The 13,684-nt window shown below is 41.5% G+C and overlaps 1 pseudogene; it reads left to right on the top strand.

Annotated features, from left to right (window-relative positions):
- The first annotated feature begins 4,792 nt into the window (after positions 1-4,792).
- Positions 4,793-13,684, top strand: part of LOC119777708 — a 31,993-nt pseudogene continuing 23,101 nt past the window's right edge.

Raw genomic sequence — 13,684 nt, 5'->3', positions numbered from 1 at the left:
ATCCAAGCTAGCCGACGACTCTTTATCTCTGACGCTTGGTCTCCATGGTTACGTGTCCATTCAGGAAAGCGGTGGAAAGTTAACCCATTTTCTATGTTTCCATGGCGATCATGCGTTGAGCTGTTACAGCCCACAATACAGCAGCGGTTTACCATGGTTGAAATCAAGTTAAGGTGAAATTAATCAAATTAAAACACGGCTGAGAGGGAGTACAGTACCCGGTAGTCATAGGCAGTAGTCTGAGCCGCGGTAAAAGACGCATTCAACATGGCGGCGACGCGAAGTGCCTACGTCACGACGACCAAGCCCTATAACACAGCTGTTACTCTGCTACTTTACAGGCAGTAAACACAGAGAAAAGCTTAAAACAGACACAGTTTTACTCACCACAGCCAGCGTTAAAACATCTGCGCAACAAAATGGAGTCAAAGGGAGGAAATAGTTTCGGTTTCAGCAGCGCGCGCTGCTGTCAGGCGGGTTTAATGGGCGTGGTTTATCCGGGAGCGCGCATCGCTCCTTTCAAGGAAGAAAACAGATTAAAATGAGACCAACAGATGCATGTATAGGGCTTGGTCGTCGTGACGTAGGCACTTCGCGTCGCCGCCATGTTGAATGCGTCTTTTACCGCGGCTCAGACTACTGCCTATGACTACCGGGTACTGTACTTCCTCTCAGCCGTGTTTTAATTTGATTAATTTCACCTTAACTTGATTTCAACCATGGTAAACCGTTGCTGTATTGTGGGCTGTAACAGCTCAACGCATGATCGCCATGGAAACATAGAAAATGGGTTAACTTTCCACCGTTTTCCTGAATGGACACGTAACCATGGAGACCAAGCGTCAGAGATAAATAGTCGTCGGCTAGCTTGGATCGTGGCTGTAAGACGACCGAACATAACTTTCCACAGTATCCCGATGTCATTGAGAGTGTGTTCCCTGCATGCACGGTTTTATTTTATAGCCTACATTGTTTCTTTCCTTCAAAGTTGGGATCTTTTACAGGAAAATAATAAAAACGGCAGCGGGAAAAGGCTCAAATACGTGAGAAACCCGGAGGGTTGGCAGTTAACGTTACTAACTACACCTTTGAAACACATAGCAGCTAGTTAAAAGTACATTAGATGCGTTAGTGGTTGTTAGCGTTAGCGGTTAGCAGTTGCTAAACTAGCAGGTTCCAGAGCCCGTCTGATCACAGCTTACCTTCGTACGGATTACTGTGTTCCCACTGTTTGCTGGCTTTATGATCTGCAGCTCCTGAACCCATCCATTCATGAACTGCACATGAGACTCCAAGGACTTGTAGCTTCGGAACTGTTTTGAAGTATAGGCGCTCACTCATCGGTGCTCCACTCATTGTTTGGAACTTCATATGGATCCAAATGATTAATAATGCTGATTTTGTCACCATACCGGTCCCTGGCTTCTCTATTTAGTGTTCCGGTAAATTCCAGATCCTTTTCGGGATTTTAACATCTTTTTTCTCTCTACTTCTATGTCTCTTCTTTCAACAACAACGTTGTGTCAGAGCTATGTTTACGTTTGCGTAGCCGTCAATATGACCGCGACGTCCCACAATGCAACGTGGATCCCGAGCCCTATTACTGTGTTACAGTGAGGGCCTCAGGCCCCCATGGCCCCCCTCTGACTGGAGTTTATCACTAGGTGATTTATTTCCTGTTAGTGACGCGCCCCAACTTTCTTTTCGCTAATTGTGAGTTTTTTTTATTTTTTAATAATTTAGTTTTATGTAACCAGTAGCAGTGGCGGACTAAGCTAATTTAGGGCCCCAGGTGAAGTTCAGTCAGGGGTTCCCCTCTAATGGTGTGTTCTCACAGCAGCTTCCTGCAGCCTCACAGGAAGTTCACTGCTCTGCATTTCAGATGGACTGTTTACACCCTGGACAACATCATCAAATAGGAGAAGCTTCAGCTGCATGAAGCTGAAACCCTACAGACTGAAACTCATCAGACAGACTGAATGGTTATTGCTTCTTTAGTGCAGATTTATGCATTTAAAATAGTCACTGTAAAAAGAAGAATGAATAAATAAAAAATATCACATGTGCTGCTGAAGCTGCAGAGATATTAGAGATTATCTTTAGGTCTCCCAGAGGTCAACTATCCCCCCATTAAGCTCCAAACTAAATCTAAATGATCTAGTTTACTTTTTCATTGCTGCTACATTAGACTTAGACTCAGCTTTATTTATCCATTGGGATTACTCCTTCAGGGAAATTATGCCATTAAAGATAAAAATACAACAGACAATATAAAATGAATAAATGTATGCTTTGCACTGATTTGGTTTTAAATTATTATTTTTAATTACAGCTGAGGATGTCCATTAGTGAAATGGTCCCTTGAGAAGTGGGTCTATTGAAACCCCTTTTTTAATGCAGCCCAGAAACAATGACATGTCAGACTGATCTATGATGTTTACCCCAAAATTCCTTTATACTATTTACTTAATGTCATATAATTTCTGCTATTTGATCACAGGAAGGAAGGATTATAAAATAACTAAACGCTGGCCCACAGACTAGTGAGAGATAATTATGGATTGTGAGTGAACTGTTCCTTATTCCACCTACATGGATGAAACCGATTCTCTCCCTTAGAAAGTCAGTAGTTCCTTTAGTAAACTTTCTATTTGAGCAGCTGAGTCACAGCAGTTAGTTTGGCTGCTATTAAAATGAACTATTTTAGTGTAACTACTAAATATATATACGTATATCATATGATGATTGGAATTCATTTAAATTATTCAATAAAACAATATTTAACATAACAATATTTAAGATAAAAATATGCATTTATAACAAATCAACAGTTATATATTCTCATAACCCAATACTGTCGAGGCCTGACTTGTTATTAAAGGGATAGTTCGGTATTTTTGACATGAATCTGTATGGCATCCCCATCACCAGTGTCATGCAATCACACTGACTTACCCCTGGCAGCGTCCTGTGAGCAGAGTTATCGTCCAGTTTTGGTCAAGCCGAAAGTAGTCCGGCAGGTTTGCTAGACCCAGCGAAATAAAACTTTTCTCTTCCCAAAACATTATGTGTTCAAAAGAGTGATATTTTTGCATCCCAAAAACGTTGTAGTGGAAAAAGTCACACGTCGTTATCACTTGGTCCTATTTTCTCTCTGTTCGTATCAGTGCACGCCGTCATTCTGACAGCGAGCTCAACTTTGAGGAGGGCAGGGAAGTCGCTGTTGTTTGTGATGCAGACAGCAGCTGCTGCAACTCCGACATCCTCATCAATGGAAAGGTTCTGTATCTCGGGCATTACTAAATCCCACTCGTGGCAACAGTAGCATCCACCTCTGTCTGCATTAATTCGCACTTGAAACAAGTGCACCATGATTTGTCGGCCACCCTGGATATCGCAGCTCCAGCTGAGGCTCCTGCGGCTCCGGCTTCAGCTTCCATCACTTCTCTGTCCACCCTCTCTCTTTCTGCCCGATCTAACTCCATTTGTCGAAGTTCATCGTCAGTGTACTCGGGTTCATAAAGATATCCCTTTGGCTCTAAGTGGAAGTCGATGTTTTCCTCGTCGCTCTCGTAGTCAGACATCTTCCCCAAGAGTAAACAATCGCGAATCAAACAGGTAGGCCCTTAACCTGACAACAGCCAGATGCATGTCTCGCTCTGCCTAGCTAGGAGCTAGGCGGAGCGAGGCATGCATCTGGCTGTTGTCAGGTTAGTAGGCCCTAGCTGTCAGGTCATGGTGTCGCGCGCACTGATACGAACAGAGAGAAAATAGGACCAAGTGATAACGACGTGTGACTTTTTCCACTACAATGTTTTTGGGATGCAAAAATATCACTCTTTTGAACACATAATGTTTTGGGAAGAGAAAAGTTTTATTTCGCTGGCTCTAGCAAACCTGCCGGACTACTTTCGGCTTGACCAAAACTGGACGAGAACTCTGCTCACAGGATGCTGCCAGGGGTAAGTCAGTGTGATTGCATGACACTGGTGATGGGGATGCCATACAGATTCATGTCAAAAATCCCGAACTATCCCTTTAACATAATTTACAAGGTTCAACAGTAAAAGTGGCCACGCCCACCTGGCGTAGTTGATGGCTAAGGGAGAAGAGGCACCTTCCTCTTCCCACGCAGCATCTTGGGTGCGGGCAGAGCGGGCATCGTCGTTAGGCTTATCTGTAACGATGTAGCATAGCTAACATTAGCTGAACTGCTGGCTAATGTTAATTCACCAGGATGTTTGTAATTAGGAAATGAAAGTGCTGTTTGACTAGCTTGCTTCATGTTACAGATTCTTTGCTAATCCTAAAGGCAAATCATTTAAAGTAAACTTATCAATGTTATTTAATATGTAAGCAATATTAACCTCAGCATGAACTGTCCTTCTCTGCCTCTGATTGGTTGTCATGCCTACAGTTGACCAATGTAATCACTAAAGGCAGTGAGTACTAGCCAATTAGCAGCAGATTAACGCAGGTGATGCCTTCAACAACCTAGGAAAAAATGTGAAATTTAGCTTGGAGATTCTGCTTAATTGTGTGAATCATGGAGATTTAGAAGTTGGTATACGGAATGCTGTTTGTCTAAGTGGTCCTATGCCATATACCCACGTATACCCTGGACTACACCACTGATGACATCACCAGTAGACAGTAGTGCTGCGCTCGTTTCCTGATATAAAATTATTGCATAACATCACATGTCATTCATGTGCTGGTGTTGAATATAACAATGTTTATTTAGTGGCTGAATTTCTATTTAATCACCAGCCTCCCAGACCCTCTACTTTGGACCTGCCGTTACCCCTGGCAACCCCATGTCATTTCCTGTCAAGGTCTGGCTGTCTGTTGGCATTTCACAATAAAAGCACAGGTGAAACTTAACATCGGACTAATGCTGAATTGTTCCTTGTAAAAAAATGTTTGAATCGCCTTCACTTCAGCGATGATCTCTCTGTTTGACAAAACCTCAGCTCTATAGAAGCACAAAGTGAGGGAGGAGCAGTGAACGCCCTCGCTGAGTGTTGACCGCTGGCCACTTCACCGCCATTCACTGCACGGTTTGTATAGGAATCCTATGTGAATCCACTGCACTCAGTGTTGCCACCGCCTTCAGTGTGAACGCACCATAGGTCAGCCTTCATGCCCCGGGGGGCCCTGAGTGTGACAGATTGTGCAGATCTGCCACAGTGTTCATCCTGCATTGCTGTACAGCTTTTACTGCCAGGTCTCTCCTGGCCTCAACAGCTGAATAGTTGGATGCTGATCCTACAGCATCTATAACAAACATACATGTTGGCCTGGAGGGAGCTGTTATTCAATGGGCATGAACCCCAGAGCTGAATAGAAAATGGTTCTATATCAGAAACTCTCCTGATCTCAATAAGAGGATTTTAGCTCCTTTAAGGAGAGGAAGAAGAAGAACTATTTCTCTATCTCACTACTTTAATGAAAATAAACACTCGTTCTGAAATATTGATAGGGTAAAAATATTCTATGTTGTTTTAGCAATAAACACTTTGCTTTAAATTGATGCTAATCAAACAAAAAAGTTTTTTTTTTAACAAATCCTTTTCCTTTTTTTCTTTGTTTCTTTTAAATGTAGCTGAAGGATGAAGTCAGTTTATGACTGAAAACAACATTTCACTGAAGATCAAGCCTCTTATTTATTTGGAGAAACATTTATCTGAATATTTGATCATTTTAATGAACAGAAGTTTTCAAACTCAGATAATCTCAGAAACTGATTTAAAGTTGATTTTTTTTTATCTTAGTCCAATGTTCCTTCTTTCATAAATTTGTTCTGTAGTTGAACCAACAGTCTGTTGGTTTGCTCTCAGCATCTGAGCCATTAGTGAAGTATTTACTATAAATACTTTTTTTTAGATAAAAAAGATGTTAACTTTTAACATCTGGACACTTTTTATGGACCCCAATCTTAAAAATAAAATATTATTGTTGTAATTGGCTTGTAGAGGCCGAGTGGCACTGAGCTGTGAATGCTGTCCAACGCCACTTATGGCTTTAATTTTCTTTGCATATTTTGAATCGTAAATATTCCAGATTGACAAACAAAATCTTGAATCAGATGAAGATTCCCTTAATAATCAGAAATTTCAAATAAAGGTTTTACTGTCGTTATTAAAGAAATAATGCTTATTCATGTCTTGCTATCCTTAAGGGGACTTCCAGGTGGAGTCGTCTCCACCAGTACCTGTAAAGTTTGCCTTATGCTCTCCTCACAAGAGAAATTCATGGCTACACCCAGACCCCACCACCACCACTCACCTGAACCTCTACATTAGATCATTCCTGCTCACCGCCACAACCTTCTGTAATCATTATCAACATTTACAAAAACATTTAACTTCTCCTAAGGATTATAAAAGTATGTTTAATTTGGGGTTGAAATTTAGGTTTCTTTTGAGTTTTTCTTTTGTTGTTGTAATCAGCTATTATTGGTCATAAACAGCCAGATTCACACAGGATAGAATCAACTTCCTTCTCTGCACGGAGCTTTAAGAAAAGTGTTAACTGGGAAAACTGGGATTGAATTGCATGTTGACTGAGTGTCTCCTCTTCCTGTTTAGATGGATTTGAAAAATGGGGGAGATTAGGACATTTTAAAGATGACAGAGGAGAACAGAGCAGCGTCTCCATCACCCAGCTGTGTTTCTATGAAGAGTGAGCGGTCCAAAGATCTTTTTATAAACTTCAGCAATGATCCTGGAGCAGCAGATCCAGGGTCAGTCATCTGTTACTAGCTGCTATAATCATGTTTAAACATCATCAACCTCTGATAGATGGAAACTAAGTCAGACTCCAGTGCAGAGCTTGATCAATAATGGCAGCATCATGCTGCCTCCAGTGCAGAGCTTGATCAGCAATGGCAGCATCATGCTGCCTCCAGTGCAGAGCTTGATCAACAATGGCAGCATCATGCTGCCTCCAGTGCAGAGCTTGATCAATAATGGCAGCATCATGCTGCCTCCAGTGCAGAGCTTGATCAATAATGGCAGCATCATGCTGCCTCCAGTGCAGAGCTTGATCAATAATGGCAGCATCATGCTGCCTCCAGTGCAGAGCTTGATCAATAATGGCAGCATCATGCTGCCTCCAGTGCAGAGCTTGATCAATAATGGCAGCATCATGCTGCCTCCAGTGCAGAGCTTGATCAATAATGGCAGCATCATGCTGCCTCCAGTGCAGAGCTTGATCAATAATGGCAGCATCATGCTGCCTCCAGTGCAGAGCTTGATCAGCAATGGCAGCATCATGCTGCCTCCAGTGCAGAGCTTGATCAATAATGGCAGCATCATGCTGCCTCCAGTGCAGAGCTTGATCAGCAATTAGAGCTGTCAAAACTACTGATTGAACTACTTTAATTAAGTAAAAAGTAAAAAAGTACAGGCCCTACATTGTAGTTAAGCACAAGATTAAAATAATTTTTTTCCTTAAATGAAATAAAATAACTTGGAAAACATTTTTTTCAGTTCTAGGCACAGATATGAATTCATTTTCCTCTTTTTCTCACTGTGCTGGTAGAGAAGCAATGAAATAAACTGACTCAGTCTAGTTTTGTTCTAAATTATAATTTCAGACAGGTTGATATAAACTGAACTGAACCTCAGTCCTTGATGAGCAGCTGAATATCTTAGAGCTCTGATATTTACAGCATTAAAGCTGCAAACAGCATTAAAATGAAAATAGAACTAGAACCATAATCAAGATGTAAATGAAAAACCTCCTAAAGGGGCAATAGATGGAGAATGTCCTGCTTCCCAGAATCTGATCCATCATCTGCAGTGTTTTCCAGCCTCCTGTCTTCATCCATGTCTCTATCAGGGTTTTTCTATAACCTAACTGGGCTCCAGATGGACACATTCTATTCTCTGTTTTCCTGCTTTGTTGCAGCTGTTACATCATGTCTTTATCAATATTATAGAATTAATGAGACACTCTGGAGATAATAAGGAGGAAAATGTTCAGATATGTGTTCAAATGCAGTGATTAAAAGGAAAAATCTGCAGAAAAATAAAAACAGATATGAAAAAGCTACTTTAGTACAACAACAAAGTATTTCTACTTAGTTACTTCACACCTCTGTCAACAATACCAGCAGGCAGCTGTTAGTGCTTCTGCCACACAGCTGGTTGGAGACTTTGAGACAAGAAGATCAACCAAGAAGCCATTTCTGTCCATCAAGGACAGAAGAAAGTCATCTTGTATGATAACTTTACAGTTATAAAGTCCTCTCCTCCCTCACACCCCCCCAAACCCCCCCCCCCCCCCCCCCCCCCCCCCCCCAGTGTCTATATTTCTGAATTTGGGTCCTTATCAAACCAGATCATGACAGAATGATGTGACTAGTTGACCCAGAAGAAAGATCCTCAGAGTCAGAATAACTGATTTTGGTGAGAGGAGGGGAGGATGTCTGCAGACAGGGTGTCTAAGGCCTGCAGTGGAGACTCTGGGTTTCCTGATTTATTCCTGACTAGGGCTGCAACTAACGATTATTTTAAAAATCGATGAATCGGACGATTATTTTTTCGATTAATCGATGAATCGGACAAAAAATATTTTTTATATTAACCTCTTTATTCCAAAATAAACATTTTAGACAGAACAAACAAGCACACAAGTACAGGTTGCTCATTAACTGTCCTGGTGCAATATGAAAAATAAATGTTTGTGTTAAAACTACGCAAACTTACATGAGAAATGTAGCTGTACATCCACAAAATATAGGCTACTTTGTTTCATAAAGCGCAAAAAAAGACATTTTTGTTTTTAAAAGCCCCTAAGGGGTTCAAACAATAGGCCCCCCCATTTCAACAAATAAGGTTTTTTTAGACTAGAAGAGTTCTGCCTTTTAAGACAGGAAAGTATAGCAGTTAAAGTTGCTACTTGAGAAAATACTGAACCATAGAGATAAAAATAGCCCTGTGATTCAATTTATAAATTGTATTTGGAATAAAAATGAGAGAACTAGGGGTGCTAAAAAACACATCCTCCAAAGACAGATATTTCCATGGGAATGTGGCAGATAATTAATTGACATATTACTGATCTTGCTGGATTTTATTCTGCTTTACTTCCATAAATTGCAGGATCTTCTTTACCTTATCTTTGCCAGAAGATTTAAACTTTAAAAGCCTTGCCCTCATAATTTGCAAGTTAATTTATTTATAAAGAAAATATAAACGCTGCTTAAGCTAATTCAAATGAAATTAAAAGTAAAATAAGTAGCCAACCTTATCATTGTCTGTAACCTACTAACAAGGTAAGGAAAGCATCAGATGAGCTACCTGAGAAACTAACGTTACGTTTCCCCACTTTAAAACCAAACAAACATGGTGCTTCCGTGCCATGTTAATTTCTTTTGAAAAAAGTTGCATGTTACGACTTTTTTCGCTTTACAAAGCGCAGGCTATTTTAATTATTGTGATCAATTTGCGCCGTCAATCCCGGTGCATGCGCGCTTCATTTGCAGTCTGGACGCTGAGGCTCTGAATGCAGCTGAGAGGGACTCCTGCGGGAGCGGGGGGAGGCGCCCCACGGCAGAGTAGGAACGATACATGCTTTCACGTAAGAGTCTCCAAAAGCCGCCAGTGACACCGGAAAAAGTCGCCAGATTTGTCGCTAGTCGCTTTTTTGAAAAATAGTCGCTGGAGGGGTCTGAAAAGTCGCTGAGTTGGCAACACTGCTCCTGCGGCGCTGACTCGCTCTGCCATATTTTTTTTTCTTCCTCTTTCAGTCAAGAGGCAGTGATGACGGCGCGGCGGATGACGCAATAATCGCGCGACACAACTAATCGATGATGAAATTCGTTGCCAACGCTTTTAAAAGTCGATTTTTTATCAATTTTATCGATTCGTTGTTGCAGCCCTATTCCTGACAGAAACTTTACAGACAAGAAATCTGAAGCGGATTAATCACAGTTTGATCAAGTAACAGCAAACTATAAAGCTGATCATCAATGGTTTCAGTGATGGTTGTTTTCATTCCAAGTATGTTCCTAAAGGTCATCAGATCAGCTGATCAATGAGAGAAGCTCAGCATCCAGCTGCCTACCATCACCATGCTCTGACATTACAGCCATGGGTGGGCTGGGGCTGTACTTCAGCCTGGGATCTTGGTTTAGACCTGAAATCAATCATTGTTCAATCAGTCTGAAGATGTCAGAAAGTCTAGGGTAGGACTATAGTCCATGGATCTCCAGATGTTTTAGGAATCAATGCAGAGACTGATTGCCAACCCAGTCCTGCTCACTGAGTCTGTATGCAGCTCTGTTATTTGGTGGCTCCTGCTCCACTTTACTGCTTATTTTTTCCTGCTTCTTTGTTTCTTTCTTAGATGGGCTTCAGGCTCCGACACACAGAGGAACATCTGGAGGAACACAGAGGAGAACAGAGCAGAGTCTCCATCACCCAGCTGTGTTTCTATGAAGAGTGATGGGTCCAAAGGTATTATTGCAGAGTTCAGCAATGATCCTGGAGCAGCAGATCCAAGGTTAGTCATCTGTTACTAGATGTGTGATTAGAGACACCTATCTCTACCTCCACTCCAGCTGCAGCCCCACCCTGACCAACACCCCCATCATCCGTCTCCTCCTGCTCATATTAGCAAAGATAAATAGATACAGAACAGCATCACCTTTCAGAGGAACATGTCTATTGTAGAAGTTAGTAACTCATATCTCTGTGATGCTGTTAGCAGGAGAACTATTTTGGCAAAGGATCGTCTCCAGATGAACGTTTCAATCCACTGGATGCGCTCGCTGCCATTTTCTATGCTATGCTGCTCTCACTGGGCAGGGAGGGGCTAAGCCCTGAGTGGCAGCTCTTCACATAGACGTACATGCATGCATGGCCGGTCAGACTGGGAGACATGAGACTGGAGAACAGCACAGAGAGATGGAGATACCTTTAGTTCTTCACATTTCTAGTTTTTAGTTCTTTCTATCCAAAATAATAAATCCAACATTATTGCTCCTTTAATATGTATGGAGCTCAGGAACTGACATGGAAAATATACATTAGATGCACAAACTTGTTCTCACGATATATTAATAAATGCTGCTCACAAAATACTAAAACATAATCCTGCTACAGCGCAGCTTCTCTAACAGTTAGAGGAACAAACCAGCATGATAGAGACGATAGTCTGATGGAGTTTTATTTTAGGCATAGGATAAACTATAAAGAGATTCTGATTTCTCATCAGTGAGGTATTTAAATCAAATATTGACATCCAGGAATGAATAATGACCAGATGCATCGATGTGTGCAGGACTGAGCTGTAAAATAACACCTGCTGCTGTTCAACTGATGTTTGTATCCAACATTTCAGGTTTCTGCTCAAATTCCAACTGAAGGAGGAAAAGATGTAAAAATGTTGATGTGATCAGAGCAGAGTGATCCAATTAAGCAGCAAATAAATGCTTTCATTACTCGTCTCATAGTATTATGTGCATCCTAAAAGCAGCAGCAGTTTATAACAGTGTGGCAGATATGGTCACTATCTAGAGAAGAAGCAGGCAGAGGAGAAAATAAAAAAGCCTTTTTACCCCAAAGCTGTTCTGGGGATAGTGGGACAACTTCACTTCTTTAGGTCCATCATGTTTTCCCTTTAAGTCACTAATGTCTCCTTCTTGTTTGTGGACGCTGGTTGTTGCTCTCTGCTCTGGACTTTCATCTGTTTCTCTTCTAACTGCTCCCTCTTCATCTTCATGGTCCTGTTTCTCCCGACCTTCACCTTTCTCTAGCTTGTTAGTCTTTCCTCCTCCTCCTCCTCCTCCGTCTCCTCCAGAACTGTCTAGTTAGAACAGTTAATTCCTCAGCAGACCCTCCCTCTCTCTCATCTCTTCTTCCTGCTTCCCTGTCTCTGCTTTCCAGAGGAATTTCCAGATATCCATCTACAGAAGTCATGTGATAATGTTCAGTTATTATCAGGTCATTTGTTTTCATTGTAGAAATAATCCAATTGACTGGTGTGAAACGCAGTGAACTAGTTCAAAGTTCAGTTCACACATTTTAAAATGAACTAGTTCAGTTCATAGTTCATAATTCAAAATTTTGAACTAAGTTCACAGTTCCAAAAAATGAACTAGTTCATAGTTCTTTTTTTTTCATATATTGCTCAATTACACCATAGCCTACTGTAGAACCACAGACAGCAATTATTTTATCAGTTGTAACTCTGAAACTGTGCGTCAGATTTCATCTTCATATCCAGTTTTGAATCCTTATCCAACCAGGGTTTACATTAGCATTGAGGGGACAGCATTTCCCCATTGTTGCTTTAAAGGAATAGTACACCCAAAACATGATTAGCCTTCATTTTCTACTCACCCCCATGCTGAACAACACTCTGGAGTACTTTTTTGATATCTCAAATGCATCTGGAGATCTGGGAGGCTTCTTGCTGTCTGCTGACATTCAAATAATGGAGGTCTATAGTGCCCCAGACAGAAAGGTCCATAAAAGTCCACAAAAAACGTGTCAATATTCCTCCATACTGCTCGTCCAATGTATTCCAAGTGTCCTGAGTGGGTAGCATCCAGAATTTACTCGAAACGAAGTCATTTAGAACGTTTTAGAGCCTAAACAGTAGTGTATAGGATTTCCTAATAGCGCCCCCATGCGCGCTCACGATTCTACGGAAGCCAGCAGACCAAACCAGATGAAAGTGCGCATTCAGCGTCAGCTCTGCCGATAATGCAAGCGTAGAAGAAGAAATGTGCTGTTTACCTGTGCAAAGAAAGAAACAACGAAAGAAAAATGTCTGAGGACTTCAGTGTTGAGGAAGAGCATGAGTTCTTTGCCGAGCTGAATGCGCTGGTTTGGTCTGCCGGCTTCCGTAGAATCGTGAGCGCGCATGGGGGCGCTATTAAGAAATCCTATACACTACTGTTTATGCTCTAAAACGTTCTAAATGACTTCGTTTCGAGTAAATTCTGGATGCTACCCACTCAGGACACTTGGAATACATTGGACGAGCAGTATGGAGGAATATTGACACGTTTTTGTGGACTTTTGTGGACCTTTCTGTCTCGGGCGCCATAGACCTCCATTATTTGAATGTCAGCAGACAGCAAGAAGCCTCCCAGATCTCCAGATGCATTTGAGATATCAAAAAAGTACTCCAGAGTTTTGTTCAGCATGGGGGTGAGTAGAAAATGAAGGCTAATCATGTTTTGGGTGTACTATTCCTTTAACGCTTTGTTGCTGTCCATTCACTTCACACTAGTAGCAGCTGCAGCTTTCACCCCTACAGTATATTCTCAAAAACATCAGGAAAAATGTGCTGCTTGAATGGTCTTTTTTATGAGGAATTATTAAAAGAAAAATAGGAAAGTAGTCTTTAAGGTGCAAATGTTTTTTTTAATTTTAATCATTTTTTCCATTTGAAATTCCATTTCAGTACATATGCCGTTTCAGATTTGCTTTGGATGTTACTGAAGTGCAGATTTTTTTTTACTGAAAGCCGGCGGGCAAAGTTTGCAGAGAAATGTCAGATTGTTGCCATCATCCTCACCGACCACCTGGTCATAAACCTGTTTTAAGTGATCATACTGCTGCTTTGTCGCCTCCACGGTCGCCTCCATGCTGCTGTGGCTTCCACGCTGCATTTTGTTTTGATGACGCATGCGGCTGTAGGCTACGACGCTGGTAGCTGGTGT

Source organism: Cyprinodon tularosa, unplaced genomic scaffold (assembly GCF_016077235.1).
Source record: "Cyprinodon tularosa strain WSP-4 unplaced genomic scaffold, ASM1607723v1 ctg1260, whole genome shotgun sequence".
NCBI lineage: Eukaryota > Metazoa > Chordata > Actinopteri > Cyprinodontiformes > Cyprinodontidae > Cyprinodon > Cyprinodon tularosa.
The sequence above is the reverse complement of the archived record's forward strand: the minus strand, read 5'-3'. Positions and strand labels throughout refer to the sequence as shown.